Source organism: Triturus cristatus, chromosome 1_1 (genome assembly GCF_964204655.1).
Source record: "Triturus cristatus chromosome 1_1, aTriCri1.1, whole genome shotgun sequence".
Taxonomy (NCBI): Eukaryota; Metazoa; Chordata; class Amphibia; order Caudata; family Salamandridae; genus Triturus; species Triturus cristatus.
Genome location: NC_140579.1, coordinates 550373198 through 550391988, shown reverse-complemented (window position 1 = coordinate 550391988; position 18791 = coordinate 550373198).

The following is an 18791-nucleotide window of genomic DNA, read 5'->3' as shown; positions in this document are numbered from 1 at the left end:
TTCCAATAGTTTTGTAGTTACCATTATAAGTATAGGGACATGATATTGTGGTAAACGATTATTTTGTCATGATATTTGTGTCAAATGATATTGCATACTTTGATATTGTGTCAGGGATCCTTTTCAGTATATGCACCAGCCTGGAAGGACTATCAACTTCTTGCTATATGCATTAAACGTCTTTTTTTGTTGTTGTCCCACTTAAGGGGGACGAATGAACATTGATTTTGAAGGCAGTAGTGGCCGGGGGGGGGGGGGGGCCTGGAACAAACAAAACAATAAAAATTACCTGCCAGTCTTCTGCCTGCCGCTCTGCTCTTCAGTCTTCTGCTCCTCTGGGCACATGCTGAAGCTCCCAGCCTCCCCTACGGCCAATCCAGACACTGTTCTCATACCCATGAGAGCAGTGTCAGGATTGGGCGGAGTGGGCTTGTTTTGCGCTTCATCAGGAGCTAGGAGCCTGTGCCTGCTGGTCTCTCCACCCAGCAACACAGCTCGTTGGAGAGATGCCAGTGAGCATGGCAGTTTGGTCGTCCTAAAGCAGCCAGCCAAACCGTAATGCGGGCTGACAGCAGTGCCCACCACTCCTCCTTCCCCTGCTGCAGTGCTGTGGCCCTATCCCCAAGAATCGGATACCGGACAAAAAATAAAATGATCTGCATTTTATTTTTCATTTGCCTCTGTGGGCAGTGGGGCGACGCTCGCCGGCACTGTGTGAAGGAGCCATGGGGATACCCTGGACTAGTTAATAAATCATGATTAATATAACCTAGGAGATATCATCATGTAAATTATTCTTTTTAAGGTTGTTAACAGGGCAGAATTTTTTTTTGTGGATGTACACACACATTGTAGAAAATCATTATTTGTATTGATTTTTCTTTTTACAACCAAAGCGGACAATAGACCAACTGTGTAACAGCATGCATCAGCACATCTGGATTTCAGTTTGTTTTGTTCATGTTACGCATTACAAGCCCCCAGAATACCCCGCACCACCTCAACCTGGACATTGTCTAGAGCTCTAGTGTCCCAACAGGTTGGCTATCATACTGTGCAGAGGGGCCATCCCATCTCACACACATGGGATAGCATGTCCATCATTTATACTGATTGCCCATTCGCATCCAAGTCTGCCACATTGTTGCAGAGAGGCCCCCAGAAGCCCATTACCTCTAGGAAGGCGGTAATGCGTCTGCATAGATTTCTGCCAATTCACTTCAAATAATCATGTTTTTTCACCAGCCTTTAAATACGGGAACCCCCTAAAACTCCACGCCAAAGCCATCCACCTCCGGACCAATAGGGACACCATTGCCAGCAGTTTCCTGCAGTGTTTAGGTGCACCCAATACTTATCCCAACAGTTATCATCATGGGGATTACGTTGCCTATCATTATGTCTAGTGCGTGAGTTACCTGTGACCAAAATGTTGCAGCTGCTTTGCAAGACCACGCCAACTGTAAAAAAATCTGCACCAGCTTGAATCTATCATCATGCCATGCTTCATCATGTTTACAGGAGTGTAGTAAGTCCTGTGCGGTTATTTATAAGTTTATATTTCCCATTCATTGATATTTCTTTGGTTTGAGCAGGGCAATAGGGCCATAGTTGGACAGTGATTTCAATGCTTACGTCTGTGGACCACTATGTGAGGGCATGCCATTCTGGTTCTGAACTTGCACAGGCTGCTATGTTATATATACATGTGAGTTATAAGATGTTTGGGGGTTGGGTTCACCAACAAGTATTGTAGCTGCCCACAGTCTGCCAGAGCTTCATGGCATTCTGGGATTAAGCTCTTCAGAAATTTTTTAAGATTATGATATTCTAGTATGTCCAGCATGGACATACTAGGCAGTATCTGGACTATATATTCCTCCAGTGGTATGAAATTTTGATTCTGGAATAAGTCCCTCCCATGTGTCGGAGTTGTTTTCTCTGTAGGAATGGAAGTAGAGCAGGACTGTGTTTGATGTAGGCGTAGAGGTACTGTGTGATTTCAGCTTTGGCTGCAAACTTAAGGTGGTAACTGCTGAGCTCTGCCAGCCGCGCCAGTGCCCAGCTCGAGCATGCCACCATGTGTAATTCCCTGTCCGGTTGAGGTAATCTGCAACAAAGTTTACAATGGATGAGGGCTGGCTCAGCTAAGCTGCATGCCAGAGCCACGTGTGGGGTCCATCAAATGTTATGAATCCAGTGATGAGTAAATTGGGCCTGTGCCACTAAATAGTAGAGCTCAAAGTCTGAAGTACTGAATCCGCCCATGTCATAAGGTTCCTGTAACTTGTGCCAACAAATCCATGGTTGTTTCCAAGTGCAGGCCAGTGTGATCATGAGGGAACACAGTTGGGAGTAGAACACTTTACGGAGGGGGTTGAGGATGTTTTGGAATTTTCATTAGGGTGATTCATCTGACCAGCATTAGAGGAAACTTGATCCATTTCTGTGCTGAGTCAGTGATCCCAGAAGTACAGTTAGATTGCTGTAGGATAGTATCAATGTCTCTAAGGTACATTATACTTAAATATCTGACTGGTTCTGTTATCCAGAATAGCAGGAATTCGAGCTCCGGGTGCCTAGTAGCCCATGTTAGGGCAACCATTAATGGCTTGTTCAAATTTATTCTTAGCGCCAACCACCATCTGCATTCAATGATCCCAGATGATTGGGTGTAGGTTATAGGCTGGGTTTTTAATCAGGAAATCAGGAGGATGTCGTCTGCATATATTGACAGCAAGACATCACGTTTCCCAAAGTAAATCATTCGATGGGGTTGTTCTCTTAAGAGGCAGGCCAGCGGCTCCAAGAGAATAGCAAATAGAAGCGGGGAAAGCAGGCATTCCTGCCTTGTTCCCCTGCCAATGTCAAAGGTCACAGCAAATCCTTCACATGTATCCGTGGCTATAGCCCTGTAAGTAGGAGCCCCCATTTGATCGATTCAAATGCCTCCTCTGCATCTAAAAAGGATCCCATGACCTCCAGCCCAGGATCTATTTGATGAGTGACTGCAAAGAGTGTACTCAGATTGTCTCCTGTGTTGAGAGATCTATTTAGAGATGTACAATTCGGTCTTTTGAAGGTCTGATGTCTGACAATGGATTACCTGCGGGTCACTTCGATCCATTTTCAGCAAAACGCCCAGCCAAAGACCCACCCAGTTGGCAATTAAACCTTGCTTTACTTTCGGATCCCATCTAGTTAGAAAATACTAGATCTTTTATCACTTAGTATTTTCAGAACAGTCGAATCGCTGCTGATTATGTAATGGCTTGGGACGCCTTCAAGGCCACCTTTCGCGGGCATGTTATAGCCTACCAGGGTGATAAATACAGACAGTATAATGCCCGAATCCGTGGCGGTCGATAGCACAGCCAATATAAACATATTCATAGAAAATATAAGGGTGAGAAAAGAGGAACTTGCAGCACCTAAACAATAGTAGCGCGATTTTTTCTCAATTGAAGAGATTAACAATCCCCAGGCTTTTCAACAAATCATTTACGAGACGAGTCAGCATATCAGCAAGTTTCTTACTTGGTCCACTAGGCTGAGAAAGAATAAACAGATAATAGATAGGATCGAAAACCCAGATATCCATCTTTTGGTGGACGAAAGCCGCAAGATTGCCGAGGTCTTTGTCCAGCATTACCGTACTGTTTATGAGAAAATAGAGGATGTTCCAAGTTCTAGATGAGAGCAGTTCTTTAAGACCCTTACCCTGCCACTAGTGGTGAGAGAACAAAGGGGGGGTAGTCTTGGAGGAAATACGGGTCACTGAGGCAGTGTGTGCTCTTAAAAGCATGCCAAATGGTAAGGCCTGCGGTAGCAATGGCATCCCCGTGAAAGTGCTCAAGATTTTCGCCAAGATGTTGCTACCCTTCTTAGTCAATCTGTTTAATCAGTTTAGGACTGGGAATGCTGTCCCCCAATTCTTCAAAAAATCAATAATTGTTAGCTCCCTCAAAATAGACTAGAGCACCACTAACGTTAATTCCTACAGACCAATCAGCCTCCTGAACTATGATTATAAATTATTTTAACATTTTTTGACTTTATGCATTATTCCACTAGCCAATAGTCTAATACACAGGGATCAGTGAGGTTTTTTACCGGGTAGGCAAATATCTACGAACACTAGTTTTTAAATTCAAGCCATGAATTACTTTTCTGGTAATAAGGACAATTAATATCACCCAAGAGTTTTAATAACTGTAAAACGACAGATGTGGTGTACTTGCTTATCTGTCCTTGTCGCCTAGGATATGTAGGGGAAACAGGGAGAAGCTTCAACACCAGACTTATAGAACATCGTTCAGCCATACGTACCAGGAAACTTCAAGCACCTATGGTGCAACATTATGTGGAACTTAACCATGCGCCTGAAGCTATACAATGGTATATTCTGGAGAAAATTTATCCAAAACAGGGTTCCACCACAGAGAAAACCAGAAAGTAAAGAGAAGTTTTCTGGATGTTTACTCTGGGTACAGCAACAATAGGGCTTAATCAAGAAATCCCGTGGGATCAAGCTATTAAAAACAGTGGCTAGCACTTCCGTTGCATTTTTCATTCTTGTATTATTGTCCATATTTTTTCGTTTTTCACTTCAATATATCCTGAATCAATCTGTTGTTGTGCATAGTTTCTGTTGTATTATTCTTATCACTAGAAACATATGTGATTCTGATTCTTTGAAATCACATTTTAAGCAGAGTTCCCAACTTCTGCTTATTCTATACTCTTTTCCTGTTAATTGTTCCATGCTAATACAGTAAACATTTCATTCCATGAGGCGAGTCTCCATTCCAATATGGCGCTCCGTTTAGAAGTCTTCCTTTGTAATTTCAGTCTGTTTTTAGGTCTCGCCTGGCGAACGCAGCGCGAAGCGCTGTCGCCAGCGAGATCTATTGTTACTGACTTGCCTCGGAAGTGGGACAGGAGATGGGCACGCGCATGGTCTCGGCGGATTTGAGTTGGTGTACGCGCTTTCAGCCACGCGGCGTGCACATCTCCTGTCTCTCTTCCCTCAGCAAGTCAGTATCCAGTTTCACTTTCTTCCTCATTAGTGTCTGTGAACACTCATACATAGGCCCCAGCATTCAGTGACTCACATCAGCGTTTGCTTAGTTGACTGTTTTCGCCACGTTAATTTGCCTCTTGCGTTGCTACATAATTAGCATAGCTCCAAACACATTTTTACTCGTATTTACCCATTTGCGCTCTCCTACTAACACTAATATTTAAATATAGTCTATACTCCCCTGCAACCTAGCACTTAACACATTTTTACTCGTATTTACCCATTTGCGCTCTCCTACTAACACTAATATTTAAATATAGTCTATACTCCCCTGCAACCTAGCACTTACTCTATCTGCAATACATAAACACTACACTACCAACGCGGTTACTACGCCATACCTTTTCTCTTCTTACAACATTCAATCCTTTTACTTTAGCATTCTTACAACTATTTCATCATGCTAGGATTCTACGCTCCTCTTAATGTAATAATCTTTTAAGGTACTTACAGTTAGCAGCATTTAAAATAGCCTCGCTACGAGTTTCCGTGTGCCCATCCAGCTAACGTTTCCATTGTGCCTGTGTATAAACGAAAGCAAAATGCTCCCAGCAGCAATGTGCACGAGCACGCTAGCAAGGTCGTATCACGTGATATTTTTTTTTCCCAACTAGCATACGTTCAGCATGACGAACAGTTTTAAGATAAATGTTAGTTGTTATTAAAAATACTCTATAAATAAAGATATATTTTATATATTGCTTTTACGATGTTGCTCTTTCAGCAACGCACTAATTATATGCATATTTGAACACATATTGTAAACACGTGTATACGTGTTTAAAGTCTTTACTTAAAAGTGAAAAACCATAACACAAAAGCATTAAACAAGCTTTTACAATGCAAAAATCTCGGCATTGGTAAACTTACAGCTATTACCTTGCTCATAACATTATTTTTGCTTATGTTTTTTTTTTAAATTCATTTTCAAAAACGTACATAGCTATCAACATTACACTGTGCATTAAAAAAATAAATATGTGTAATATTTACCTTATTATTAAAATGTTTTCGTAACACCTACTATTCAACAAAAACTGATTAAAATGCAAAAAAAATAATTAAAAATGCTTACTGTTTTTACACATACTTTGCATAATATTTTTTTTAAAAGGGCTTAAATTACAATGTGTATTAATATAACCAAATAATTATTAATGTTATAACAGAAAATGCATGTTTACCAAATAAATTTAAAAACCTATATTCTTAAGATATGCATTATTAAAACAAAAAATTAGCTGCGCAGCTCACACTGATGCACGCCTCACACTGCTGCACGCCTCACACTACTGCACGCCACATACTGCTACACGCCACACACTGCTGCACGCCACACTGCTGCATGCCACTGCACAAAACACACTACTGCATGCCACACACTGCTGCACACCTCACACTACAGCACACCACACAATAATGCACACTCTGCTGCATTACACACTGCTGCACGCCTCACAATGCTGCACCCTTAACTGCTGCACGCCACACACTGCTGCACGCCACACACTGCTGCACACCTCACACTGCTACACGCATCACACTGCTACACGCCTCACACTGCTGCACAACGCACACTGCTGCACATCGCACAATGCTACACAAAACGCTACTGCACAACACACACTACTGCACACCGCACCCTGATGCACGTCACACACTGCTGCACACTGCTGAAATACTCATTGCTGCATGCTGCACGCTACACACTGCTGCACGCCACACACTGCTGCACGCCACACACTACTACACACCACACAATGTTGCACATCACACACTGCTACACTCCATACACTGCTTTTATGCAAGTTTATGCTACTGACATTGTAAAAGACAATGCCTATTTACAATGCCAATAGCTCAAACTCTATCATTGCGAGACCTATTGCATTGCAAATGCTTGTTTATTACTATTATGGCTACTCCCCTTTCGATGTTTGTGCTCATCATGTATATCACGCTGATCACATAAAATGAATATTCCACTTCACATCATATGCTTCGCGCCCCTATTTGTGCAAGATCTCTGTCAAATAGTAAGTAACGTTTGTCCTCTCTGGCCTCTGTGTCCTCAATGAATTGCCGCCGGCCATTACTGTATGTATTCCTGGAATGTTGTGCCTCCGCTCGACTAACTTTCACGCAGGGTTACTTTCATCTTAGTTAACCGACATTCAGCATGGCTCGCCACGGTACTTTGGTTCACTTTTTGAGCCTAATTAGTGTAACATTTACGTTTATCTGCTTCCAGATTATTTGTTAGTTATCAGTGTCTTTTATTATTTAGTGGCATGTACCTGACCTTTCTGGTTCGCCTGTGTATTGAAGTGTGTTCCTTCCAATTCAACTCGCAGTAAATAAGGAGGCCACACTTGGGTTTGAGGGAACGCGCGTTTATTAATTAAATATATATCTAACGGGAGCGCCGGCAAGGAGCTCCGATCGTGTCGGAATCGCCGCGCTAATGCGACCTCAAAATGGCCGCTCCCGGAAGTCCGCTGACGTCACACGTAGTGTGCGTCGCAGACTAGACCGCTACACCACATCTCCCTCCTTCACAAAAGCCTGAATACAGCACTCAACTACAACTAAGAACAGTCTTACTTGTTGCCCATGCTGAACTCCTCGAACCTCCTTGGTAGCATTATTCTCCTACCACAACGTGTCCTTCCTCTTCCTTCGCCTGTGGTAGGGGTGGTGTCGACCCCGTCTGGGTAGGAAATTTCCCTCTCTTCTCTGAGTTCTGTCCCGCTCCATCCTGTTTCCTCAGGCGTCTCCTGGGTGTTCTGTTCTTGCTCCGTGCTTTCTCCTCTTCCTCTGCTCCATGTCCCTGACTGGGAACCACCTGCTTCTCCGCCTGATCTCTTCCCTGCCGCTCTCGCGCCCGGCGTGACTCTGGCATGCCCTGTGTCGTTCAGCTCCCTGGTGGGTTCCGCCCCATTGGTCCTGGCGCATCTCGCCATGCAATCGTGGGCCCATACTTTCCCGTCACTCAGCAGGGCAGACCTGGAGTATGGCTCTACGACTTGGAACGGGGGTGTGAACTTGCTGTCTCCTTTCTTTCCGGGTGCTGGTACTTTAACTCTCACCCATTCCCCTCTCTCAAGTGCAACCTCCTTGGTGTTGTGCCTTGTGTCGTAATAGTCTGTGTACACTGCTGGTGCCCTCTCCAGGTTCCTGCACACTACTGCTGGAGACCAGTGACTTTGTACCGTGAGCTTTTTCCAAGCCACGTTGTCCTTAGTGAAGGGCTCTCTCCCTCTCAGCACTCGGAACGGACTGTACCCCGTGGAGGCAGGAGTTATCCGGTACACCCATAACAGCCGCTTCAGCTCCTTTTCCCAATTACTCCCTTGGCTGATTGCTCCTTGTACTGACCCCATAATTACCCTGTTGAATCTTTCCGCGGCTCCATTTCCCGCAGGGTGATACACCGGCGTGTGTCAGGCCATGATTCCATTCCTGTCCATGAAAGTTTGCCACTTGGCCGAGGTGAATTGCGGGCCATTGTCACTTAGGATCCCTTTGGGGATGCCTTCCCTTATGAACACCTTGGTGAGGAAATCCAGTATTGTGTCCGTCTCCGCGTTCTCATCCACGTGGACTTCAGGCCATTTGGAGTAGCGATCGATGACCACCGTAAGGTACTTTTGGACTCCATTGGCGTCTTGTATGGGACCCAGGACATCAATCGAAATTTCTTCCCATGGATTCTCGGGACACTCAAAGCGCCCCAGGGGTGGACGTAGCACTCTTTGGGTCTTGTCCACATTGCTGCATTGTTCGCACGCCCTCACGTGGCGCTCCACTGCGAGGTCCATTCCCGGCCACCAGTAGTCTTCCTTCACTCTTCCCTTCGTTTTCATTATCCCCAAGTGGCCTTCATGTGCGATGGCCACAATGCGTGCCCTTAGCGTGTTAGGGGGAACTACTTTGCTGCCGCGTAGTAGGAAACACGGGTTGTCCCCTACTGACAGTTCCTCTCGGACCTCCCAATACTGTTTTAGTTCCTCCTCTAGTAGTCTCTTGTCCGGCCATCCCTTGGTTACATACGCTTTAACTGCTCTCATTTTCTCGTCTCTGTGGTATTCCATTTCCCATTCTTGCCCACTTATTGCCTTCTCGTGGTCGCCGGTGAATGCCACCGCATACTCTTCCCAACCGCCTTCTTCCTGGACATCTGAGACCTCCTTGGACGCAGCTCTGCTCAGGTAGTCCGCTACCTTGTTCTTGTGCCCCGGTAGGTACTCTACATCGTAGACGTAGTCTAAGAGTCTCAGCGTCATCTTGGCTATTCTCGGTGTGGCATGTTCGTGTCCACTGGATGTGAGGACCTTTACCAGCGGCTTGTGATCCGTGCGCAACAGGAATCTCCCTCCCCACAGAAATTGCCTGAACCTCTCCATCGCCCACACAACTGCTAGCATTTCTTTTTCGATGACACTGAATTTGCTTTCATTGGGGGCCAGCGTGCGAGACGCAAAGCTGATCGTGGAGGTCCTCCCTTCCGTGGATCTTTGGGTGAGGACTGCGCCGAGTCCCCTGTCGCTGGCATCCGTGGTTAGTACAGTGAGCGCTGTCGGGTCAAACCCTTGAATGGGCACCGCCTCACAGATATCGTTCTTCATCTCTTCGAATTCCCGCTGTTGTTCTTCCGCCCACCGGAATGCCGCTTTGTCCTTCAGGAGCGATCTCATGTGGTGGGTCTTGGAGGCAAAATGTGGTACAAATTTGCTGTAAAATTCAGCCATGCCCAGGAACGTCCGCACATCTCCCTTACTTGAGGGCGTAGGTGCGTCCTTAATTGCTGCCACATTGGCTGACTTGGGTTTTATGCCCTCTTGGCTGATCTCGTGTCCTAGGTACGTGACCTTGTTCATGCCAAACTTGCATTTGTCCCATTGGGCTGTGAGCCCGTTCTGCCTTAGCACTGTTAGCACTTCTCCCAACTTCCTGTTGTGGTCCGTCATGGATGCGCCCATCACCAAAATGTCATCCTGGAAGAATTGGATGCCCTCCTTCTTGTGGAACAGCCGGTACATTAGCTTTTGGAAGACGGCTGCTGCTGAGGCTAATCCAAACGGCATCCGCAGGAATTTGTAGCACCCGAACGAGGTGATGAACGACGTTAGGTGGTTGCATGACTTGTGTAGAGCAATCTGGTGGTAGGCCGACGTCAAGTCTATTGTGGAGAACCACCTTGCCCCTTGGGTCTTGGCCAACATCTCATTGATTCTGGGAAGGGGGAACTTGTCCACTACAATGTTCTTGTTGAGCTCCCTGAGGTCCACACACAACCTCACCTTCCCGTTGGGCTTCTGCGCCACTACTAAGGGGGCCAACAACTCTGCGTTGTCTATTGCTTCTATTATCCCGTTGTCTTCCAGCCTCTGCAATTCCTCCTGCACAGCCGTCCTGGTCCGGAATGGGATGTTTCGCACTCTGTGGGACAATGGTCGGGCCCCTTCCTTCAGATTTATCTTGTGTGTAAATTTCGCTAAACGGCCGATGGAGTCTTTGAAGACTTCAGGGAATTCTTCTTTCCATCGTTGCGCCTCCAGACCCGGCTCCTCCTCGGTCAAAAGCACTTGCGTGCGTCCTCCTGGGTTCAATTTTATCCCTAGCTCGCCCTGGTCCTTCCAGCCCAGTACCGACGGTCCTTTCTCCGCCACGTATAATTTCCCTTCGCACCTTCTGCCTTTGAACTCGAAGGTTAGGGGGCAATATCCTACCATGGGTATGGGTTCCCCTGTGAATGTTACGGGGTGGATGTCTGTGGGCCTCAGCCAGTACTCTGTTCCCGGTGCAAAATCTTCCTCCCATATCTTCCTCCTGATGATCATGTAGGGTGATCCTGAATCCGTGACCATTGTGGCTCTCACTCCCCCTATGCTCACCTCGCACTTCGGCTTCTTGTCCACAGAGCCCTCTATGCCCAGTATCTGTTCTTCTACGATCAGGATCTCGTCTTCCTCCTCCTGGTTCTCGTCTTCTTCCGTCTTGCCTGTTTCTTGCGCCACGTATTTCACCTGTTGCCTCGGCGATTTCCTTCGGCATACCCTCTCGTAATGGCCCACCAGCCCGCAGTATGCGCACTTGGCTCGGAACGCCGGGCATCCCTTGTCGTTGGCAGCATGGCTGCCACTGCCGCATCTGTAGCATGCACTCGTGCTCCCTTGCCTCTGTCCTTGCGATTTCGTGTTGCGGGCGTTGTACCTTCTGTAGTTCCGCATGCCTTGTTGTCCTGCTGGCGCATTTCCATCATTGACCTTCCGATCTTCTATCTTGCACACCGCTTGTTCTGGTAGGCGTTCCAGTTTGGCCGCTTCCGCGCACCTCCTGGTCAATTCCGCTTTCTTCACCATGGATACTACGGTCTTTAGTGGTGCGTCGCCATTTGCCCATAACTTCTCCTGAATGGAGGTATTTACCGTGTGCATGATGATCTGGTCTCTGATCAGCTCCTCTTGTAGGGTCCCAAACTTGCACGTCAGGGCCAGCTTCTGTAGTGCTGCTACATACTCATCAACCGTTTCCCCTTTATGCTGTGCCCTGTGGTAGAAGTTGTACCTGTCGATGGCTGTGCACACGGCCGGGCGATAATGGGCATCTAGGTCTTCTATTGCGTGCTGGAACACGTTGTCGTCCGCCGCTTGCCTCACCTCCTTCACCAGGTCTTCATATGCCCTCTGCCCCGCAGGACCTAGATGATGAAGGAGTATCTTCTTCTATCCGCGAGCTCGTGAATTCTGTCTCGCCCTCTTCCTCCAACGCCGACAGGTAGTTTAGGAAGTACCTTTTCCAATCCTCCCACGGCATCTCCGGCTCTCCGACTTTGGTTAGGAAAGGCACGGGATTCGTCAAGGAGAACGTCTGGGAACTCATCTTCCTCCTAGTTCTCCCTCGTCGTGCCCCAGAAGTGGAGGTGCCAGGTGCACTGGTTACTCGGGTGCTTCTGCCCCTTGGTCCGTCTTCCGGGCTGGACTCTCCGCTCTCCGCGTGGTCCTTGCTGTCCTCCTCCAGGTTTTCCAGGCTCTGCCCCTGCTCCAGCCCACCGGTGGCACTCTCCCCGCCTTTCCGGGTCACCTGGGGTGCTCTCGCTCCTCCTTTCCGGGCACGGGGCTAGGGGACTTGCTCTCTTCCAAGCCTCCCCTCAGTGCGCTCTCCGTTGCGCTGCCACGCTCCCGCCTTCGTGTTCTGTGGTCTCCAACCAGTCACTTGCCACCACGTGGGTCTAGGATGCAGCGCTGGGCTCTATCTCCTCCTCGTCGCCATTGTAATGAAGTGTGTTCCTTCCAATTCAACTCGCAGTAAATAAGGAGGCCACACTTGGGTTTGAGTGAACGCGCGTTTATTAATTAAATATATATCTAACGGGAGCGCCGGCAAGGAGCTCCGATCGTGTCGGAATCGCCGCGCTAATGCGACCTCAAAATGGCCGCTCCCGGAAGTCCGCTGACGTCACACGTAGTGTGCGTCGCAGACTAGACCGCTACACCACAGCCTGTATATATTTTTTTCACCATTATAATCCCGCGCCCAGATTACAGGCAAGCTTTCTAGCCATTAAATCCGTCACAGTTGGAGATTTTGGCTCGTCTGTCTGGCTTTAATATTATATTGCCCTATTTAATCATCAGAGCCTCTAGTTTTTATTTGTCATGCTCCGTGGCTTAGGTACATACAAGGTTCATTATTATACATTTATTTTATACCTTTTTCTTGGTTTTCCTCTAACTGAATTCACATACCAAACAGAGGCTGCACACTTGAGACGAATGGCATACTTTAAATGTACCGATACAAGTTTCAGGAAGTAGGCTCTGGTACCATGTTTATTAGCAGGTCAGTTTCTTTTTCTTGTACAAATAGGGAGAGTATTTCTCCCATGGGTTTTTTCCATCAGGCTTATTCAACGGGACTACATTTCTGTCTTAAGTATTTTTTCAGGTTAACTGATCTAAACCATTTATAAAGGAATTTAAGGTATACTTCCTTTATATTTTTTTACATCATACGCAGTGAGGCTTCAGTCAGCCTAAGTATTCTTATAAATAGTGGACCTTTATGGCACATCAGGCAGTATGATATCCTTATTGTGGGCTTTTCTCCTTTTGTATTAGGTACCTGGTTTGTGTATCTCTAAACCCCATTTAATACAATATTGGGGTTAGTTTGTGAAAAGTGGCAGACGTTTGGTCTATCACAGGTATACATTATCTTCTAGTACAAGATTTGGCTATATTTCATGTTATCTTTTGTTCTTATCATTTTTTGCTTTCAACTCTCATGTTAATTTTTGTTACAGCTCCCTTTTTTATCAGATTCAAGTTCATATTGGAGATTGTCTATTTATCTAGAACCTTGGTTATCTAGTGTTCCTTTTTGCTCAAATTATTATTCAGGTACATTCATTTTATTATATCTCACTTGCATTCATTTTATTTTCAACTTAGTGGTTTATTATCACTTTATTTCAGTGCTTTATTTATCTTTTGAGCACTTGGGTGAGGTTCTATCCTTTACTTTTTCTTGTCAATTCTTGACAATCACTTATTCTAGAATTGTGTTTTTTTCACTTTTCAAACCTTGTTGGTAAGTCAGTTAGGAATCTTAAACTTTCTGTATCATGTTAAACATATATTTGTGTGCTACAAGCTCATTATTTGAGGGTTTTTTTAACAGTGATTAACTCTAGATAATTAATTATCTGTTTGTAAATAAATTGATTTGTTTTTATTTAGTCAAATCACCATGAACGGACACCTGATGAAGGCTTAGCCGAAACGCGTTGTGCGAATTGTGAAGCTATTCATCATCATTAGGGTTTTGTCTTGTTCTATGCATACATAAACTTTCGGTCATGTTATATGTCAGATTATGTATATTATTTTGTATATCTTTCAAATAACACAGTTATTTTTGAAATTGTCATTGTTTAGGTATACATTTTTTGTATTAATCACATAAGAGTTACTAGGAATATTTATTTATTCATATAAACTATTATAAACTAAAAAATGTATTAAAAAGAATATATTTTGTTTATAAGAATTGCCAGTTTCTTTCTTATCTCTATATATATCTCCATTTAAACAGCACTGGGATATTATCTAGAGTTAATATATAATTTTCCGCACACTCTTTTTCATTATTCTTGCCCTCCCTTTTTACCTTTTCTGTTTTTCCCTGCTAGGGTGTATTATCAATTTGGCAGGGGCCCCTTATTTTCAAAACAAAATAAGGACAAGGCTGCCATCCTAATGATGGACGCAGAAAAAGCATTTGATTTGGTCAACTGGGGTGTACTGTTCTTTAGGTCAACTGGGATGCACTGTTCTGTATTTTAAGGAAATTTGGATTTCCCGAACAATTTTTAACAATGTTATGGAATCTCTATCAGGGTGCAGTGCAAAAGTGATTGTTAATGCAAAAGACGCAGGAGTGGTAAAAATTAACGAGGGTACTCGCCAGGGCTGCCCAATGTCTTCAATACTGTTTACCATCGTCATTGAACCGCTAGCAACGAGAATCTGGAACAATAATCCTACTACTAATTGGGATGTTTAAAATCAAGCTTTTTGCCGATGATATTATATTTTACCCAAAACCTCCAATGGCAAACATTCAGAACATGTTAAACGTCATTGCGGAATTCACAGGGGTAGGTGGGTATAAGATCAATCAAGCTAAAAAGGAGATCCTTCTGTTAAATGCATCCTCTATTGATCTCCCCTGTGACCTTCAGCGTCAATATTCACCTCAACGCTCCATCATGTATCTTGACATGTATGTAACAAACAATTTATTCCCAGCTGTTTGATTTAAGCTACAAAGCGACCTTTCGCAAGATCAAAACACTTTTAGACTGATAGAGCTCTTTTCCTCTATCCTTAATAGGCAGCGTGGATTTGATAAAGATGTCAATTCTTCCGCTGGTGCTATTTTTATTGACCAAGCTCCCTATTACAATTAATGGGCCGTATTACAAGGAACTGGACTAGCTATTCCAAAAATTGATATGGAATAATAAGCAGCCCAGGACTAGAATAACAGTACTACAAGTAGAATGATTTGCCGCCTCGCCGGATACAATATGGCATACAGGATTTCCATTTCTTGAAGCTTTTTCTTGACAGATGCAAATTTGCGGCGTGCATCCTGCACACTCTGAGTAAAGTCCGGGAAGAATGACAGGTTCATATCTTCATGGTGGATTGTGCACTTATCTCTCTGAAGTCACAAAATGGTGTCACGGTCCCTATCGCTTAAGAGTTTCGCAATGATGGGACGCGGTGGAACTTCTGGGATTGACCTGTGGGCCAGCGCTTGGTGTGCTCTCTCCACCAGCATGCGAGAGAGGTAGTCTGCTCCAAAAAATTATTGGAGTAGTTTTTCTGTGTGTGTGCCCCGTCGTCATTGATTCAGTCACTGCAAGGATTCTGATATTGCTTCTGCAGGAAAGCACCTCCAAATCTCAATTTTTCAGCTTAATCTTTTCCATTTCCATTGCCATCCTTTTAGGAACGTGTTTTGTTGATATTCATCGTCCTCTACATCTGATTCTGCGGTCCGCCATATTTATAAGTACATGTTGGTGATCCATTCCTTCTTTCATGTCATCCAGCCGGAGGGTGGGCCAGTCGATTTTGGAATCAATAGTGGATAGGCTGACTTTCATCTCCCTACGAAGAGATGGGGCCACCTGGGAGGATAGCCAATAGCGAATCCCTCTCACCGCCCCTCCTCCTTTTGCATCCTGGAAGTCAGGGCCTTGTGACTGTCACTGACTTTTACGGGCTTCAAAGTTGTGATTGCTTGTCTGGTATGCATATCTTATTACGGCGCAGCCATAGCTTCTAACCTGTAGGGTTTGGCAGCACTTCGAGGGTGGAGCCCTTCGCCACAGCTCCAATCGGAGCATCTGTATCAGTATCAGCAGTGGCAGTCACAAAAATAGTGCATTCTCCCTCGAGCCACCAGTCCTCCTTATAAAAGAGCACTTCTATGAGCAGCTCAACAATACCCTAAGGAGCAGGGGGGGGGGGGGGGGTGCAGTCGAGAGATGAAGCCTCTAATCTTCAGTTATTGCAAATGAGATGTGATGTGGGGTTCCTTGTAGGTAACCATGGGCTCACGTTCATATAGGACAGCTCTCTTACGTCCCCCGTTAGGCTGCAGCCGACCAGGGGTATCTTGATTTTTAGCGCGATCCACCCTCGTCAGGTGTCATGGCCAGCGGTCACGAGCACTAGTTACTAGGTCTCCCATGCTCCACCTAGAGGACAGGTGGGGCGATTCCCTGGGGTGTTCACCGCGCAGGGTCTGCTGCTCCACCTTGGCTCCCTGGTCTCACTTTGGCACCGCTGGGTGCGCAGGGATCCTCAAGTGCTGGCCGTCACCACTCTGAGAGGCAGGTGCAGGCATGCCTTCCCTGCTGTAACTGTCAGAAAAGACCGAGCATGCCGCAGTATGGTATGACCCGCGCCGGCTTGGTGGTGTGCGCCCCACCCTAGAGCAGGTAGTATAGATGGCTGCTCCTCCGGGTCGCTTCTGTTGGCAGGCTTATGTAATGGCAGTATTGCAGTTTTAAAGGATTGGATTGCAGGATTTCAGTGCCGGCCCACGGAGCGGATTCAAAGAGCGCCCGCCCCCTTGTAGAAATACATTTTAAGGAAATAACACACCTATCTACAAAAGAAGGAGAGACACCGAGATTGTGTGACCGTGCTTTTGTGAGGTCCATATTGTCATTGTAGGAATGACATCTATCTAGAAAAAACATATGGCAATACAGAACAATAGTTTTAATACTGACCAGCTTGTCAATAGGAGGAATTGAATCATTAAAGAGGGGCGCATTTACACTTTAATTAGAGGTTCAGCTTGAATACATGTTTATAGCTGAATTTAATTCAATAAAGAGAGAAATGCTTTAACTGTACTAAGGCGTTTTTATAAAAAGGAATGTACATATAACAGGATTTTTTACTTTAATACGAGGAGATGTGCTTCGACTCTGTTAAGGTGTTTAGATTTGGAGAATGTTTTGAGACAAGGAGTGCTTTATTTATATCAGCTCTGACTGAGGAGCAAATCAAGGTAAATAAATAATTCGAGGTAGCTCTCTTATTGTAAGGAAAATTGGTAAATACTATGCTGGATGGAGTGGTGGCCGTAGAAGACGCCAAGGCAGACCAATATATATCTAGGAAATGACCCTGAGAAGAAAAAGTGGCATAATAGAAGTGGGACATTGCAAGATGTAAAGGATTGCAGTGGAGGGCACAATGTCAAATACAATTCAACTCCTTTTTAGTTTCAGGGGTAATTTCAGAAGAACAGTAATACAACTATTGTCATGTATTTTTTTTTTTTTTTTTTGTTCTATGGGTATTTGCGTGACAGCACCTAAGGATGTTTATTTTAGGGCTTCAGTGTAGGACACAAATAACCAAATCTTAATATCAATGTTTACATGAATGTGAGTGCAGTGCATTATGTTTTAATCGGCTCCAGAGATCTTTATATTGTTCGTACAGTAACAGGAAAGTGCCCATGCACTCCACTTGTTGTCAGATAAATAATTTTCAATAGTAAGAGAAAAGTATCAGTTTTTTAGGTCGAGCCTAAAGCGGCAGCGCACATGCGCTGCTCGCTTTGCGATGCATGCAGTATTCAGTATGGAATGGAAGCTCTGTGGAAGCTCCGCCCATCTTTCTCATTGGCTTAGTTCCAAAATGCTGCCTTCTGATTGGTTTTAGGCTTGTTAGTTCCTCCTTATGACGGGCATGTCATCATTTGTATCCTTCCATGGCTATTGGCCCCTTTACTTTGAGTGCTGCACAGTATGTTTTATTTATACTGTGAGCACTATTTTCTTATGGTGCCTCCCCCTCCCGCGGTCCGTGCCTTCTCCAATTGTTCATGCCTTCTCGCCCACCCGCACTCCCGTTTGCAATGCAGAAGGTCTCGCGTAAATGCGAGTCCTATTGCATTGCAAATGCTTGTTTTAAAGAGCAGTGGCCTGGTCTGAATATGGCCGTCATCCCGCCCATAGGTGTGCGGCCGCGCTGTGGAAGTCTCGGGGTAAACTGACACCGGCTCTGTGTTCGCGCGCCTCAGAAGGAGACAGCGATAGCACGCGGACGACCTGGCCAGAACGTAGTTGAGCTTGTGCGCTTCTCCCCGGGATCCCAGGCACGTCACGCGTCCCAGGTGCAGGGCAGGCTGGGTCGTCGCTAACAGCTCTAGACCGGGGCATCCCCATTGCAATGCTGAGCCCTCTAATGCTGCTCACAGGGCTGTTATAACACCCCCAGACTGGAGTCCCTTAACCAGCCGTGCCCGTATGTCTCACGCCGTCCCCATGGAGACCAGAAGGTTCACCCGGGCGCTGAGCAAACCGGGCACCGTGGCTGAACTGCGGCAGAGCGTGTCCGAGGTGCTGCGGAACTCAGTGCTGCTGGTGAGTGCACTCCTCTTAGAAATGGCCATTAGCGCACCAATAGAGTATCTAACTTAGTACACTTGCTTTGAAATGGACACCCTGTTTTCTTGCATTTAGCACGTGCTGCTCTCCCCCCCTCCCCAAAAAAAGACACAGCGATTGAGCCTGGACTGCCTCCCACCAGACCTCTTACCTTGTCTATTGACTGTCCAATTGTACAATATGTGAAATGTATCCACACAAACCCTTTTTCCCTGT